Source organism: Tachypleus tridentatus, chromosome 9 (assembly GCF_004210375.1).
Source record: "Tachypleus tridentatus isolate NWPU-2018 chromosome 9, ASM421037v1, whole genome shotgun sequence".
In the NCBI taxonomy this organism is placed as follows: Eukaryota; Metazoa; Arthropoda; class Merostomata; order Xiphosura; family Limulidae; genus Tachypleus; species Tachypleus tridentatus.
Genome location: NC_134833.1, coordinates 11,138,455 through 11,154,926, shown reverse-complemented (window position 1 = coordinate 11,154,926; position 16,472 = coordinate 11,138,455). Strand labels below are relative to the sequence as shown.

The 16,472-nt window shown below is 38.6% G+C and overlaps 1 pseudogene across 1 annotated transcript; it reads right to left on the bottom strand.

Moving 5' to 3' along the window:
- Positions 1-3,029: 3,029 nt before the first annotated feature.
- On the bottom strand, positions 3,030-13,387 carry LOC143226994 (zinc metalloproteinase nas-39-like; annotated as a pseudogene). Its single transcript, XR_013014822.1, has 3 exons — positions 13,306-13,387; positions 13,108-13,182; positions 3,030-5,783 (listed from the first exon to the last, which is right to left on the bottom strand). The product of XR_013014822.1 is annotated as a zinc metalloproteinase nas-39-like (transcript).
- Positions 13,388-16,472: the final 3,085 nt, after the last annotated feature.

The window sequence follows — 16,472 nt, the reverse complement described above, 5'->3', positions numbered from 1 at the left end:
TGTCCCAGTGTGCTCACTGACTTGATACTAGTCATAGGTGTTCGAATAAGAGGGTATAATCCCCCATTTTTCTACTGTTTTAACTAGATAGAATATTGTCCCAGTGTACTCACTGACTTGACGCGTGTTTGAATAAGATGACATGATCCTCCATTTTCCTACTTTTCTGAACTTGTTAGAATATTAGCCGATTGTGTTCACTGTTTTGATACGTGTCATAGGCATTTCGGTAGGCTTAATATTTCGCCAAATGTAACTCAGTTTTCGTCCAAAACAATAACTCACTATAAAGGTTATAAACTGAAATTTTAACCTTAGATAAAGAGCAGAAACTGTATATTAACAATAGAAGGTCGTATTTCATTCTACCCTGCCCCTAGATTCAATGTCTAAAATTCACGCATTAATTGTAATACGTTTCTAATTAAAAACCTGACCAACCAATTATGACTATTAATTTGGCAGATTTTGTTATAAACTCTGTTAATCATAGACCAAAAAAGTAAGTCTGACTAAAGCACATTTAACAGTTAATATTCTATCATTATCTGTTAAAGGTGGAATTTTAACAGTTAAAATTATATACTTATAGCTTGTGTTAACTGAAGGCTAAACCAGCCAGCTCTGACTAGTAAGTATAACAGGTGGTTCTGTATTGTTATAACTTGTGTTAACTGAAGGCTAAACCAGCCAGCTCTGACTAGTAAGTATAACAGGTGGTTTTGTATTGTTATAACTTGAGTTAACTGAAGGCTAAACCAGCCAGCTCTGACTAGTAAGTATAACAGGTGGTTCTGTATTGTTATAACTTGAGTTAACTGAAGGCTAAACAAGCCAACTCTGACTAGTAAGTATAACAGGTGGTTCTGTATTGTTATAACTTGTGTTAACTGAAGGCTAAACAAGCCAACTCTGACTAGTAAGTATAACAGGTGGTTCTGTATTGTTATAACTTGAGTTAACTGAAGGCAAAACAAGCCAACTCTGACTAGTAAGTATAACAGGTGGTTCTGTATTGTTATAACTTTAGTTAACTGAAAGCTAAACCAGCCAGCTCTGACTAGTAAGTATAACAGGTGGTTCTGTATTGTTATAACTTGAGTTAACTGAAAACTAAACAAGCCAACTCTGTCTGGCAAGTATAACAGGTGGTTCTGTATTGTTATAACTTGTGTTAACTGAAGGCTAAACAAGCCAACTCTGACGAGTAAGTATAACAGGTGGTTCTGTATTGTTATAACTTGAGTTAACTGAAGGCAAAACAAGCCAACTCTGACTAGTAAGTATAACAGGTGGTTCTGTATTGTTATAACTTGTGTTAACTGAAGGCTAAACCAGCCAGCTCTGACTAGTAAGTATAACAGGTGGTTCTGTATTGTTATAACTTGAGTTGACTGAAGACTAAACAAGCCAACTCTGTCTGGCAAGTATAACAGGTGGTTCTGTATTGTTATAACTTGAGTTAACTGAAGGCTAAACAAGCCAACTCTGACTAGTAAGTATAACAGGTGGTTCTGTATTGTTATAACTTGTGTTAACTGAAGGCTAAACAAGCCAACTCTGACTAGTAAGTATAACAGGTGGTTCTGTATTGTTATAACTTGTGTTAACTGAAGACTAATCAAGCCAACTCTGACTAGTAAGTATAACAGGTGGTACTATATTGTTATAACTTGTGTTAACTGAAGACTAAATTAGCCAACTCTGACTAGTAAGTATAACAGGTGGTTCTGTATTGCTATAACTTGTGTTAACTGAAGGCTAAACAAGCCAACTCTGACTAGTAAGTATAACAGGTGGTTCTGTATTGTTATAACTTGTGTTAACTGAAAGCTAAACCAGCCAGCTCTGACTAGTAAGTATAACAGGTGGTTCTGTATTGTTATAACTTGAGTTAATTGAAAACTAAATAAGCCCATTCTGACTGGTAAGTATAACAGCTGATTCTGTATTGTTATAACTTGAGTTAACTAAAGACTAAACCAACCAGCTCTGACTAGTAAGTTTAATAACTAATAATGTATCATTCATCGTAATTAGTAAAATCACCGGTACTTGTCTTAGTTGTTCAGATGCTGTGACGCAGGAAGCAAAGAGGCCAGAAGGCCTAAGCTCCCTTTCCAACCTTTCAATCTGTTCTAATTAAAACGTATCAAAAGTAGGAACACTTGTGTCGGTAAAATCATAAGAATACATTAACTTTAATCTAGAAACATAGAGCATCCACGATCCTAAGGGGAGTAATGAGTCTAAGGGGAGTAATGAGTCTAAGGGGAGTGATGAGTCCACCTTGCTTTGTTTGGTCAAATAAATCTTTCTACACACTTTTCATTGGTCCATACATCTCTAAGATGCTTATAGTAACATTACATACATGATGTTAATACGAATTTTACGTTGTTAATGGAGAGTAGAGCTGTTTGTTTGTTTGTTTTGGAATTTCGCACAAAGCTACTCGAGGGGTATCTGCGCTAGCCGTCCCCAATTTAGCAGTGTAAGACTAGAGGGAAGGCAGCTAGTCATCACCATCCACCGTCAACTCTTGAGCTACTCTTTTACCAACGAATAGTGGGATTGAACGTCACATTATAACGCCCCCACGGCTGAAAGAGCGAGCATGTTTGGCGCGATAGGAATGCGAACCCGCGACCCTCAGATTACGAGTCGCACGCCTTAACACGCTTGGCCATGCCGGGCCGAGAGTAGAGCTAATGACATTTATTAGCTCACCTGAACATATTTGATAACATCATAGCTTTATCTAAATAAGAGATATCTCAACGTTTAATGAAAGACGACAAGTATTTTAAAATGAAACTGTCTCCAGTCTCGAGGTACAATAAAACATTTGCTCCGTAATTTGCAGTATACAGAAAAAACCACGAGACTTTGAACAGGCTCGTTCATTCAACACGTTTCGGTATCTCACTTCTTCATAATCGGAAGTGTAAAAAAAATCGATTTAAGAAATAACAATGAGATCACAGTACGACCTCGTTACGCTGTAACACGTGAACCAATAACACCACTTTTATAATAAAATTTTATTTGGAAAGTGCATCGATAAGTGACAATATTGCAAAGTTATAAAACAAACAACAAGAAGCAGTGAAGAAGTTGAGAAGTATATTGACACAACTACCATCACACTCCTGCAAAACTGGTTAGAAGATTGACACAACTACCATCACACTCCTGCAAAACTGGTTAGAAGAACCTCAAAAAGTTAAGCATTCGGGCATCTTTAAGCAGTATAAATAAATAACACTAATTTGGCACAAATGCATGTAACTGTTTTTAATACTGAGTAGGATTGTCTTTCTTTCTAGTCAATAGTACAGAAGCAGAAAAGCACCTGGGAAGGATGAAGTAACACTGAAATTTCACAGTCCTTTCCTTCCTGTTTGCCATCTTCGACACAAAGAAACAGCAAAACAGAAGACAGCGCATATACAAATTGCTACTGCAGCGCCTACAACCCACCAGTAGTACGGAAAAGCAACTTTCTCAGCATAGCACAGACTGTTAGCTTCATCAGAGGTTACGCCACCAGCGTCGTAAAAATCAAGAACTGGGCAGTTTGGAACACCGTTGCATACGAGTTCCTTCTTTAAACAGGCCATAGTTGGTGCACAGAGAAACTCGCATTCTTTTCCCAAGGAAACCAGAGAATCTGAACTCGAAGACGAAGGAAGCATCTTCAGCTGGGTGAAGACGAGATTGAAGCTACTATTGGAAGCATCCGTGGTTCGGAATTCCACGATCACATTCCCTGCATCAATATCCCCGTTCTCAATAACAAGACTGCGATCCGTGCTTCTAGAAGTGTCCTCACAGAAATAAGTGCTAGCCACTGCAAGATAATTGGTGCTACAGTTACCGGGAAGGTAGAGGTTTTGGACAACAAAGATACGTCCATTCCGTGAAACACTGGTACTGACCAACGACAATAAAGAAGGCCAGCCTGCTTTGATCCAGACGTGTATGTAGGGAAATTAATCTCACCCTGAAGCTCGAGCTCCACGTGTTCTTGTGCACACCGAGACTCTCCAGCAAATCTATAGTCAATTTGTAGAAATGGCTCCTTGTCGATCAAACTCGAGAACTGTTGTCTCGAAGGTCTGGTGAAATGTGTTACAAGAAGCAGACGAGGCCCTAGTGACGTTAATCTGAATGTAGAAGGTTTGTCGACTTCGCAGAAGCAGAAGCTATCTTCCTCTGGTAAAAGGGAATGTACTGAAATCCAATTGTAATCATTTCCTCGGCAGCTGTCACAGCCAGGTCTGAAGTAGCCAAAATTGTTGATAATAACTCGCCCTTGGGAAATACTGCTAGCAACGAATGTATAATTGCACACTATAAACTCTTTTTCTTCAATGGACAATAAATCACTTTTGCTCACTGCAATGATCCCGGATTTTGTGGAGTCAACTGACAGCACTTGGTTGCAAGAAGGGGTAGAAAGAATTCCGTTTTGAGATGCTTTCTTCTGCCTCTTCACCTGAAATTTATAGCTGAGAGAGGAACCCTCCAAAGAACCCGTTTTGCCAATAAATTCAAGAAACATCATAGGGCCACTGCTTTCATAAACCCTTCGCGACTCTTCAGTTTGTGGCCGATTCATGTCACAGAGTTTAACAATAATGTATCTGGGGTCAGCCTCATAATGGTCATATATTTTAAGTGAATCCTCACATAGCGTGACCCTTTCGACCCTATACCATAAAAAATCCAAAGCAATTATTTCGTTCTCGTCCACTCTAAACTTGTATGTGCACGTGGTGTTCTCAGGATACCATGACCTGAGGCTAGAAAAAAGATAGTCCTCGTTTTCCTCAAGGTATTTCTCTACAACGCAACTGCCATTTTTTAGCTCCAGTGGCTCAGAATTATCATTGTCGTATATCTCATAAGCCTTAAAATGAAATCCCGTGTTCAGTAGTGGACCAGCTGGAGATGTAGTGAAGCGTACAAGCAGCACTGAACTCGATCCAATTATGTTGGACCTCAGGCGACCTCTTCCACACAAGGTGACAATCACGGGATGTGAAACACTTGGACCGTCATGAATACGGACGTAGTCAAAAGGACACTCTCCTGTAGTAGTTGTAACTGGTCTTGGAAAGCAGTACAAGAGACTGTCACATCCTTGGCCATCTACATCAAACGTCTGGAGTTCCAAGCCAATTACGCCTTTTGGAACGCTAAGGTGGTATTTACACTGAAGGTTTGGAGGATAAACTCCAGGATAACCAGGAGATTGGACATAGCATCGGTCGGAGGAAGAACAGTCTTTAAAGACACGTTCGCAGTACGTGTCAGGAACTGGTTGTCCTCTCCGGTGAGGGTAGACGTAAGGATACTGCCCATAGCGCTCTAGAACTTCGCTCTGACGCTCAACGTTGGCCATAAACTGTAAAAACGTTCCTTCATCGTACGCGTCCACATGAAACACGATCTTAACGTAAGGTGTTTCGGAAATGAACGTCTTTGGTGAGTCGATCTCACCACAAAAGAACCCGGAGATTCTTTGTTGGTGGTATTGCTGTTTCTAAATCCATCTATAATCTGCAGATGACCTCCTAAGCACTGACGACGGTCAGAGCTTGTTTCACCCACCCGCAGTCTAATGAATTTGACGAATATAACCCAGTCGTCTCGTGCTGGTCGTACTCTGATTTCGTAGTTACAGTGTAGAGGGCGTCCTCGGTTTGTATCGGTAACGGGTGGGTTGGAAATTGATTGATGAATGTCCACTGTCTTGTTACAACGATCTTCGTCTTCTGAAATAACAAAGAAATAACTAATAAATATACACTGAACATCATCAAAAAGTGTGTTACTTACCTAAAAAAAAGCTTGAACAGAAATTTTGTTCTTCCAAAATATCTCTTCGTAGGTTGAACACTGAGAACTTGTTCATACATCCCATGTTTCAGGAGTAGACTTAATTACTTAAAATCTCTAAAATTCAAGGTTCGTCAGGTAAAGCAAAAAAAAAAAAAGACGTTGGTTGAATTCTACACGATGAGGTTATTTTACATACCACCTAAAATTCGGGATTCGACCCTGAATTTTGCACGGTTCGCACAGAACTGTGTTTGTAACACTTAGATCATGTGAGAGTTCAACAAAAGTAATAAAGCAAGGTCGAACTTTTTTTTTCCCAAAATACGGTCGAGGTCCTTTTCGCTGTTAAATAGTGTCCACGTTTGGAACACTCTAATCAAATGGGGTGATTGACCGTCAGATTATAATACCCCCACGGCTGACTGGTTTGGTTTGTTACGAATTTCGCGCAAAACTACACCAGCCGTCCCTAATTTAGCAGTGAATAACTAGAGGGAAGGCAGCTAGTCATCAACATCTACCGCCAACTCTTAGGCTACTCTTTTACCAACGAATAGTGGGATTGACCGTCACCTTATAATACCCCCACGGTTGAAGTGGCGAGCTTGTTTGGTGGAACAGGGATTCGAACCCGCGCCCTTCAGATTACCATTCGAGCGCCTTAACCACCTGTCCTATCAATTTCTGTATATAGAAAAGCAGAAAAATAATTTAAAGTATATTGTAATGTTTAACTTAGTATCGAAATTATTTGGGAGCCGGACTGGGGCAAACGATTAAAGAGCTACATTGTGGATCCGCGGTTCGCGTTCCGTTGCTGCAAAATCATGTCTCACACTTAGAGGTTGTGGTTGCGTAATAAGTGTGACTGTCAAATCCCACGATTCAAGTGAAAGAGCCAAAGACTTGACTGTTGACTAGTTGCATTCCTTCTAGTCTATCACTTCAAAATAACGGACACAGGTACCCCTTGTGTAGCTTTAGTCAAATGTCCGGCATAAATAAACAAAAGAAATGGTTTAAAACATTACATTGTTATTGTAGCTATGATACAACAAAAATATTCCATTCTTCTGTACAAACACATCCTTTCTGGCTATATTTTAGTTAAATATTCTTATAGTGACTTCCTACCTGTATTCGTTTTTTTAGGATTATCATAAAATATACGTAATTTAAATGTTGAATGGTTTCGTCAAAGCTTTACATGAAAAGGTGTAAACAGAACGGAAAAAAATTAACATTGAATAATTTTAATTCGTTAACAATGTCTCAACAGCTGTGCTATTGTGTTAGGGGACATTACTAGTTTGTGAGACTGTGTTAAAGGAGCAACAAACTGTAAAAAATAGCACATTATTTTCTAATAATTTTTATCTCAAATCAGCTACGAATAAGTTACTATGAAGGTTCACCTGTTTTACCCAATCGCACCACTATACAGTAAGTACTGTGTTGTCTCTCAGTCAGTCAATAGACATTAAAATGACGTCACATAAAGGACGATTAACATCACAGTTTTTACTATTGTGATGTAAGTAAAACGTGCGCGTGCCATGAATCACGAGAAAAATTATGCACTCTGTAGGCTACAACGCCCTATGACATATGAATTTCCTTTGCAATAAGTAGAAATATCTGTTACTCTTAATTTTGGTTTTCTTTACTATTGAAACTGAATACTTTCTGGAATCGTACAAAAGTACATCAAGTATATGGAAGAGATAACTACAAGTGTCACTACTATATGATTCTAGATCTTTCTTTGGTCGAGGGTTTTAAATTTATGCCACGACCCTCCAAATGAGCATATCAAAACTTCTTCGTTCTTAAATTACTATAGATATATTTAAATAAACTTTTAAATTACCTAACACTCCTTCTCTCTGATATTGCGACAGAACAGATATACAATGATTTGATTGTTTGAATTTCGCGCAAAGCTACACGCGGGCTATCTGCGCTAGCCGTCCCTAATTTAGCAGTGTAAGACTAGAGGAAAGGTAGCTAGTCATCACCACCCACCGCCAACCATGGGCTACTCTTTTACCAACGAATAGTGGGATTGACCGTCACATTATAACGCCCCCACGGCTGAAAGGGCGAGCATGTTTGGTGCGACTGGGATTCGAGCCCGCGACCCTCAGATTACGAGTCGAACGCCTTAACTCACCTGGCCATGCCGAGCCAAAAATATATACTGTGTGTGTGTTTTTCTTATAGCAAAGCCACATCAGATTATCTGCTGAGCCCACCGAGGGGGCTCGAACCCCTGATTGTAATGTTGTAAATCCATACTAGCGAGAGGTGCGATATACACCGGAAGTTTAAAATATCTCGTGACGATGAGAACACCAAAAAATGTTTCTCAAGATGTCTGGTATGGGTATTAAAACTTTTATTAAAATAAAGTAGAGAACAACGTTTCACCTCGTAAGGCAATCTTCAAGTTAACAAAGAGGTCAGATGACCTCAGAAGGTCAAAACGTTGTTATCCACTTTACCTTAATAAAAGTTTTAATACCCATACCAGCCATTTTGATATACATTTTTAAACTATCTGACACCCTTTCCCTTGGATAGTGTGACAGAACAGTTATAACATTCAAATATTATAAACAGCCTGACACCCCTTCCCTTGGATAGTGTGACAGAACAGTTATAACATGGAAGTTTAAAATTACGTCATCATCCAGTATTCGTCTAAAATATTAATTTATTTGAATTATTTTCTAACCAAAACTTGACTGCTGTGATTGTTATTACACACTCCAGGGTGGACAAGCAAAAAATAGTTTTGTTTATATGTCACTTTCTAACGGAGATCTTGCCGGACGATGGAAAAGTCCAGATTCCACTTTCTTTTTACTTCTCTTTTGTCTTCAAAACAGACTTTTTTATCTTTTTTTTTTCAATTGTGTCCCGATCTACTTAGTGTCTCAGCCGTTCGTCTGAAGCATCATGTAGCTAAAAACCGAGTTTCTGTATCGATGGTAGGCACACCACAGAACTCCATTGTGTAGTTTTTGTGCTCGATTTCAAACAATTCAAACATTCATTAATTTCAACTTAAGTACAGAATATCACACAATAAACAAATGTCCTTCAATTTCAACTTAAGTACAGAATATCGCACAAATAAACAAACGTTCTTCAATATCAACTTAAGTACAGAATATCACACAGCTAAACAAATGTCCTTCAATTTCAACTTAAGTACAGGATATCACACAGCTACTGGTTAACAAGATAACACACAGCTACTGGTTAACAGGATATCACACAGCTACTGGTTAACAGGATATCATACAGCTACTAGTTAATTTGCAGGATATCATACAGCTACTGGTTAACAAGATAACACACAGCTACTGGTTAACAGGATAACACACAGCTACTGGTTAACAGAATAACACACAGCTACTGGTTAACAGAATATCATACAGCTACTGGTTAACAGGATATCACACAGCTATTGGTTAACAGGATATCACACAGCTATTGGTTAACAGGATATCATACAGCTACTGGTTAACAGGATATCACACAGCTACTGGTTAACAGGATATAATACAGCCACTGATTAATTTACAGGATATCATACAGCTACTGGTTAACAGGATAACACACAGCTACTGATTAATTTACAGGATATCACACAGCTACTGGTTAATTTACAGGATATCACACAGATACTGGTTAACAGGATATCACACAGCTACTGGTTAACAGGATATCATACAGCTACTGGTTAACAGTATATCACACATTTATATGCAAAAACGGCTCGTTTAGGTTGAGAAAATATTTTACATAGAAGAGCGAACAACATTTCGACCTTCTTCGGTCATCGTCAGGTTCACAAAGAAAGAGGTAACTGACCGGAAGCTGACCACATGTTTGAAAGGGGTTGTGTAACTGAGTGTCGGAATGTAGAGGGCGGTATTAGATGTTTGAATATATAATTTTATTTATTAATATATATATATTAATATAGGTATAAAGGCGTTCCTTTATATTGGTTTATTTTGGATTTAAGTTGTTCTATAAGTAAGGCTTCTTTAATTTTGCGTTTGTTTATGTTTGTTTCTTTATTTAGTATTTGAGTGTTTTCTATGGTTATGTTGTGTTTATTTAACTTGCAGTGTTCGAAAACGTGTGAAGGTGACTTTTTATGTTCTTTGAATCTGGTTTCCATTTTTCTACTTGTTTCTCCAATATAGAAGTCGTGGCAGTTATCACATTGTATTTTATAAATAATGTTGGTGTGGTGTTTGTCAGTGTAGTTTTTACATAGTATAGACCTCAGTTTTGTGCCTGGTTTTTGAATAAATTTGGTATTAACTGGAATGTCATATTTTATTACTAATTTTTGCCAAATGTTGGTTATTTGTTTGCTGATGTCAGGAATATATGGTATACAGCAGTATATGGTTTCGTGATTTTTTGATTCGTGAGACATATTTACTTTAGTTGGTTGATTTTACTTTCTGTCTAGGTGTGTGCGTATAATGTTTTCTACGGTTTGTGGGAGAAACTTATTGATGTTGATGAAGTTTCTCGCCAATATTTTTATGACACAAGTTGAAACACAAGCAATTAACACAGCATTACATCCACCACTATACTGGTACAGATATGTAGATGACACGGTTGCGGGATTCACATCTACAGAACACATACTTAATTTTTTCAAACACATTAACTCTATACATCCCAACATTAACTTCACATGTGAACAGGAAGAAAGCAATCAAATATCATTTCTTAACCTCAAAATTACAAGAACCGACACACAATTCAAAACAGAAATCCACCGAAAAATCACCCATACTGGACTATACATTCCTTGGGACTCAGCATATGAAACAAAACAAAAACTCAACATACAAAGAAACCAAATAAACACAGCCATAGAACTATGCTCACCAGATAAAATTAACGATGAATTAGACAAAATAAAACAATACTTCATCAACATCAATAAATTTCCATTATACCTATATTAATATAATAAAATAAATAAAATTATATATTCAAACATCTAACACCGCCCTCTACATTCCGACACTCAGTTACACAACCCCTTTCAAACATGTGGTCAGCTTCCGGTCAGTTACCTCTTTCTTTATGAACCTGACGATGACCGAAGAAGATCGAAACGTTGTTCGCTCCTCTATGTAAAATATTTTCTCAACCCAAACGAGCCGTTTTTACATATATATTTCTCAACAAGTGGGTTTCTCGACATCACTGAGGATATCACACAGCTACTGGTTAACAGGATATCACACAGCTACTAGTTCATTTACAGGATTGTGGTTACTTCTTTTAGTTAGTTTGTAGTTAAACAGAAAGATACACAATAGGCTATCTGGGCTGTGCTAACGACATGGTTAATTTACAGGATTATGGTTACTTCTCTTAGTTAGTTTGTAGTTAAACAGAAAGCTACACAATAGGCTATCTGGGCTGTGCTAACGACATGGTTAATTTACAGGATTGTGGTTACTTCTTTTAGTTAGTTTGTAGTTAAACAGAAAGCTACACAATAGGCTATCTGGGCTGTGCTAACGACATGTATCGAAATCCGCTTTTTATCGTTAATAACTTTCGTACTTATCACCAGCAGGAAACTTTAAGTTTTGTTTTCTGTATCGGTATTTCTTATCTGTTTATTTGTTCAAGTTTTCATACTGTTTGCCCGGCATGGCCAGGTGGTTAAGGCACTCGACTCGTAATCCAAGGGGCACGGTTTCGAATCCCCGTCGCACCAAACATGCTGGCTCTTTCAGCCTTGGAGGCGTTATAATTTGGCGGAAAATCCCACTATTCGTTAGTAAAAGAGTAGCCCATGAGTTGGTTGCGGGTGGTGATGACTAGCTAACTTCTTTCTGGTCTTACACTGCAAAATTAGGGATGGCTTGCGGAGATAGCCCTCGTGTAGCTTTAAGCGAAATTTAAAAACAAACAAGATCAATATAGACCTGCTAAATGCTGTACTATACGTACTGTTTCCTATTTTAAAATTATTCTTGGCAATATTCCATTCTTTTTATAATTTTCATATTTAACTTGTTTCGCGAGATAGAGACAGATAACTAAAGAGACAGATGGATAGGAAAATAATCAGACAGACAGACTTAATGGTGAATAGAGATAAAAACAGGCATATTGACAAATAGATAGATAGACATACAGAAGGACGGACGGATGAATAGATGGATGATTTGTGTATTTATTGATATTAATGTGTTATTTCTTGTCACTCAATGCCTATATTTTGATATTTTTTGTGGTTCCTTTAACAAATACAAAACCTATCCGTTCTCGTGTGTCCGTAAACGAGAGTACAGAAATAAATTTATTTTAACTGATGTCCCGCAGACAAGCTTCTTCAGGTGTGCATTTTGTTATGACAAAAGATTGGAAATAACTCACTGATGTAGCTAGAACTGTTTCATATTTAACCCTAATTCGTGTTACATCAATTCAAATACTGCTGGTAAAGAATGATATAACATATGTTATAACATATGTTATAACCCTCTCCCAAAACACACACAGTAGATCTGAAGACTTTCAAAATCGGGTGTCAATGGTGAGCATAGAAGGTATAGCCCATGGTATAGCTTTGTGCTTAGGTATACAAGAACAAAGCCCTATCTATAGTATACTTTTGCCCCGGCATGACAAGACGGTTAGAGTGCTAAACTCGTGGTCTGAGGGTCACGGATTCGAATCCCCGTCATATCAAACATGCTCGCCCTTTTAGCCACTGGGGCGTTATAATGTACGGCCAATACGACTATTCGTTAATAAAAGAGTAGCCCAAGAATTGGTTGTGGGTGGTGATGACTAGTTGCTTTCCCTCTATTCTTACACTGCGAAATTAGTGATGGTTAATACAGATAACCCTCGTGTAGCTTTGCGAGAAATTCAAAAATACAAATAAGCATATTGATATATATAAAATGTAAAACTAAGAAGGCAAGATATTGTTTGTATTATTTGTTTGTTTTGAATTGCGCGCAAAGTTACACGAGGCTATCTCGCTAACTATCCTTAATTTAGCAGTGTAAGATTAGTAAGGAAACTAGTCATCACCACCCACCGCTAACTTTTGGGCTGCTCTGTTACCAACAAAGATATCGTTTTTTGTATTATCAAACAAAGCTAAACGATGTATTCTACCTGTGCTGTTCTCACCACATGTATCTAAAGCTGGCTTATAGCATTATAAGCCTTCAGATTTACTACCAGATCCATTTGGAAATCCTGCATTTCTACCAGATGATAATGAAATGCTTCCTTTGATTTCGTGTTTATGTTCTAAAAACGAAGAAAACCAGGAAATTCTTATAAGGACAAAACGTTGAATGAAAACTGACAAAAATCGAAACAATAAATTCACCAGTTATATCTACTCCAGCATCTTCCATACTCCTTCCATACCTACTCTTTCCACACCTACTCCTTCCATACTCTTTTCCACACCTACTCCTTCCATACTATTTCCACACCTACTCCTTTTCATTCCGCCTCATCATTTCCGGTATGCGCTATAATCGTCAAATTGCTGGTTTTCAAAGACGTATATCGTGGAATAGGCAATAGTGCTATCATTCGACGTATTCACGCCTGTCGACTGTTAATGGCGCCGCGCGCGGTATTCCGTATCCGTTCGCATAATATCATTTTCCGTGAAATGTTTCGCCTGTCATTTCCGGTATATTTTCGCTATATCGTTACCATCGACCTTCATTCGCATTTAATAACGGTCAAATATTGCGCCTCGTTCATTTCGTCAATAATTCCATACTGCTTCATATCATTTCGTATATCGACCGGTGGCGCGATAAGTTCGGCCTTTCGGGTGCTCGCTATAATGTTCCGTTATATCATTCGGTATGTAAAGAACTGCGAGAAATGGTGGTAATAACCACGTGTATATCATTTTCGTAAAATAAACCACGATAATGGTATAAACCAATAAACCGTATCAACCGAGCATATCATAACATTATCGACATCGTATATATCATTCCGATAACCGCGCCTATCATTCATTCTCGGCATATTATATCGTATTTATCGGCATAAACCATAATAATTTCCATTATCAACCCGTGCTTATCATCCGTTCCGCATATCATTCCGTATCGGCAACATATCGTTTCCCTGGTATGTCGCTTATATCGCGATCCATGGTATGACCGGTATATATCATTCCGTAATATTCGCGCCTGCTCATTGGTATCAACCGCTATATCAGATCGCATCAACCATTGCTTATAATCATTTCCGGTAATCAACCATCTGTCGTTCACTTTATCGATAAATAATCGCGCGCCATTCAGTATGGTTTTCCGTGCTTATATCGTGCGTACTTCGGTTTTCCGTACTATCATTCCGTATCAGACAAAGGCATGATGGGTTTAAAAAATCGGCCGTAACGCAAATAATTTCCGCGTTAATTATAAAATTGTCGGCATAGGTAACTATATCATTTCGGATCTTAAACGCAATCATTTTCAGGTAACAAATGGCGCCTATAATAATGGATCCGTGCGACAAAACAATGTTTCTGGTGGCGACAAAATCGCCAATAAACATGGTAATCAAACGGATATATCATTACATTATGTTTCCCGTATATATCGCATTCACGCGCATCATCGGCCGTAAACTCGGCTTCATTATGTTTCCGTTATATCATTTTCCGTTATCGGCATCCGTACTTATAATATTCCAGCGATCATCAATCACGCGCCTCTATCATTCCGTATCATTCGCGCATCATTCCATTATATTCCCGCGCTCATCATTCGTTATCAACACGACTTATATCGCGTCAAATTATCGACCGACGCATATCATTTTAAGTATCAACCATGTCATTCCGTGGCAATGCGCCCCATATCGTCCGCATCAACCGTGCTTATAATAAATTTCCGGTAATAAACACGATCATATCATTTCCGCACTATCGTTGTTGCTTAAAAGCGCATATAATAGACACAAAACGCGGTTTCGTGCCTCAGCAATGCGCATTGGCTCGACCGACGACAGCCCGGGCAGGACAATGATAAAGCATAATGTTCCGGTAATAAACATATATATATCATTTTCGTTTCGCCTCTCATTCGGTAATGAATAATATATCAGAACAGGTAATAAACAAGCAATATCATTCCGCGGCAAACCATAATAGACCGGTATCGACAAAGCATAATCGACGCATAATCGCCATGTTATCGACAGGTGCCGCTTAATAAACCGATAACAAACCAATCAACGGGCATATCATTTCCGTGACCGGTAGCGCTAATCGTTCGTGTAATCGTTCGGTATCGACAAAATTTAGCGCCAATCCATTTCGGTTAACGACAAACGCCATATCAACCGGTAATAATCGCTAATCATTCCGTATCAGCTCGCGCATATCGGCCTCAGTATCAGCGCCAGATAAATACCTGCTATATTCACGCCTCATATTCCGTAATAGCTCCGTATCGGCAGGCTGCCTCATCATTCAGACATCAGCCACGCCGCATATCATTCAGGTATCGGCTCGGTATATATCATTCCGTATCGCATCATTCAAATTAATAAACCGCTCAAAATGACCGGTAACCTTCGTCGCGACAAACAAACCGCGTGCTTATATCATTTCCGGTATGTTTTCGGTATATATCGTGGGGAATCGATAGCGCATAATAAATTTCCGGTAATAAACCGGTAGCATATCATTCCGAATATCATGCGCTTATATCATTCCGGTATGTTTTCATTGCTTATATCATTCCGTCAACCATATAATAATTTACGGTAACCATATCATTCCGGTAAAATGGCGAAAATTCATCACGACGGTGGCGTATATATCATTCCGTATCATCATTCGGTAATGATAGGTAACAAACAAGTGCTGTCATTCCGGTCGGCCCGTATATCATTCCGTATGTTGTGGCTCGTTAACGGTATCAATAATGATTTGGTAATAAACCGGGCCGTGGGCGTATCGACCGTTATAAAAACCGGTAGTGGGCAAAACATATATCGTTCAGGTATCGATAAAACGCTATCGTTTCCGTCGTATGCGTAATGCATTAAAGGCGTGACATAAAACCATGGACACCAGAATAAACCGCGTATATCGCATTCCGGTAATAAATAAAACAAACCATTGCGCTGAAAAATAAACCATTGCGTATTGAAACGGTATCAACCATGGCATATAATCGTTTGTAATGCGAATAAATTATCGGCATAGTATATATCATGCATTCGTCATCCGTATATCATTGGAACTGCGCAAACCATTCCGTATCGGCATAAAACGCCGCCAGCCATTCACGTTAATCGACGCCACTTTTATAATGGTAGTAACTCGACAAATTGCTTATATCATTCCGTATAAGGCTGGCACCATATTGCGCCATGGGCAAACCGTGTTAACGCCTCGTTGAGCGTATGCCATGGCGCGTGGTTTCAAACCGACTTCATAGTTTCCGCATATCATTCCGGGTATCGACCGGTAATCAACCGGTATAATCACGTTCGGATATTTAAACATCATCGACATGTTTTCGTGCTTATATCATTCCGGGAAATAGACA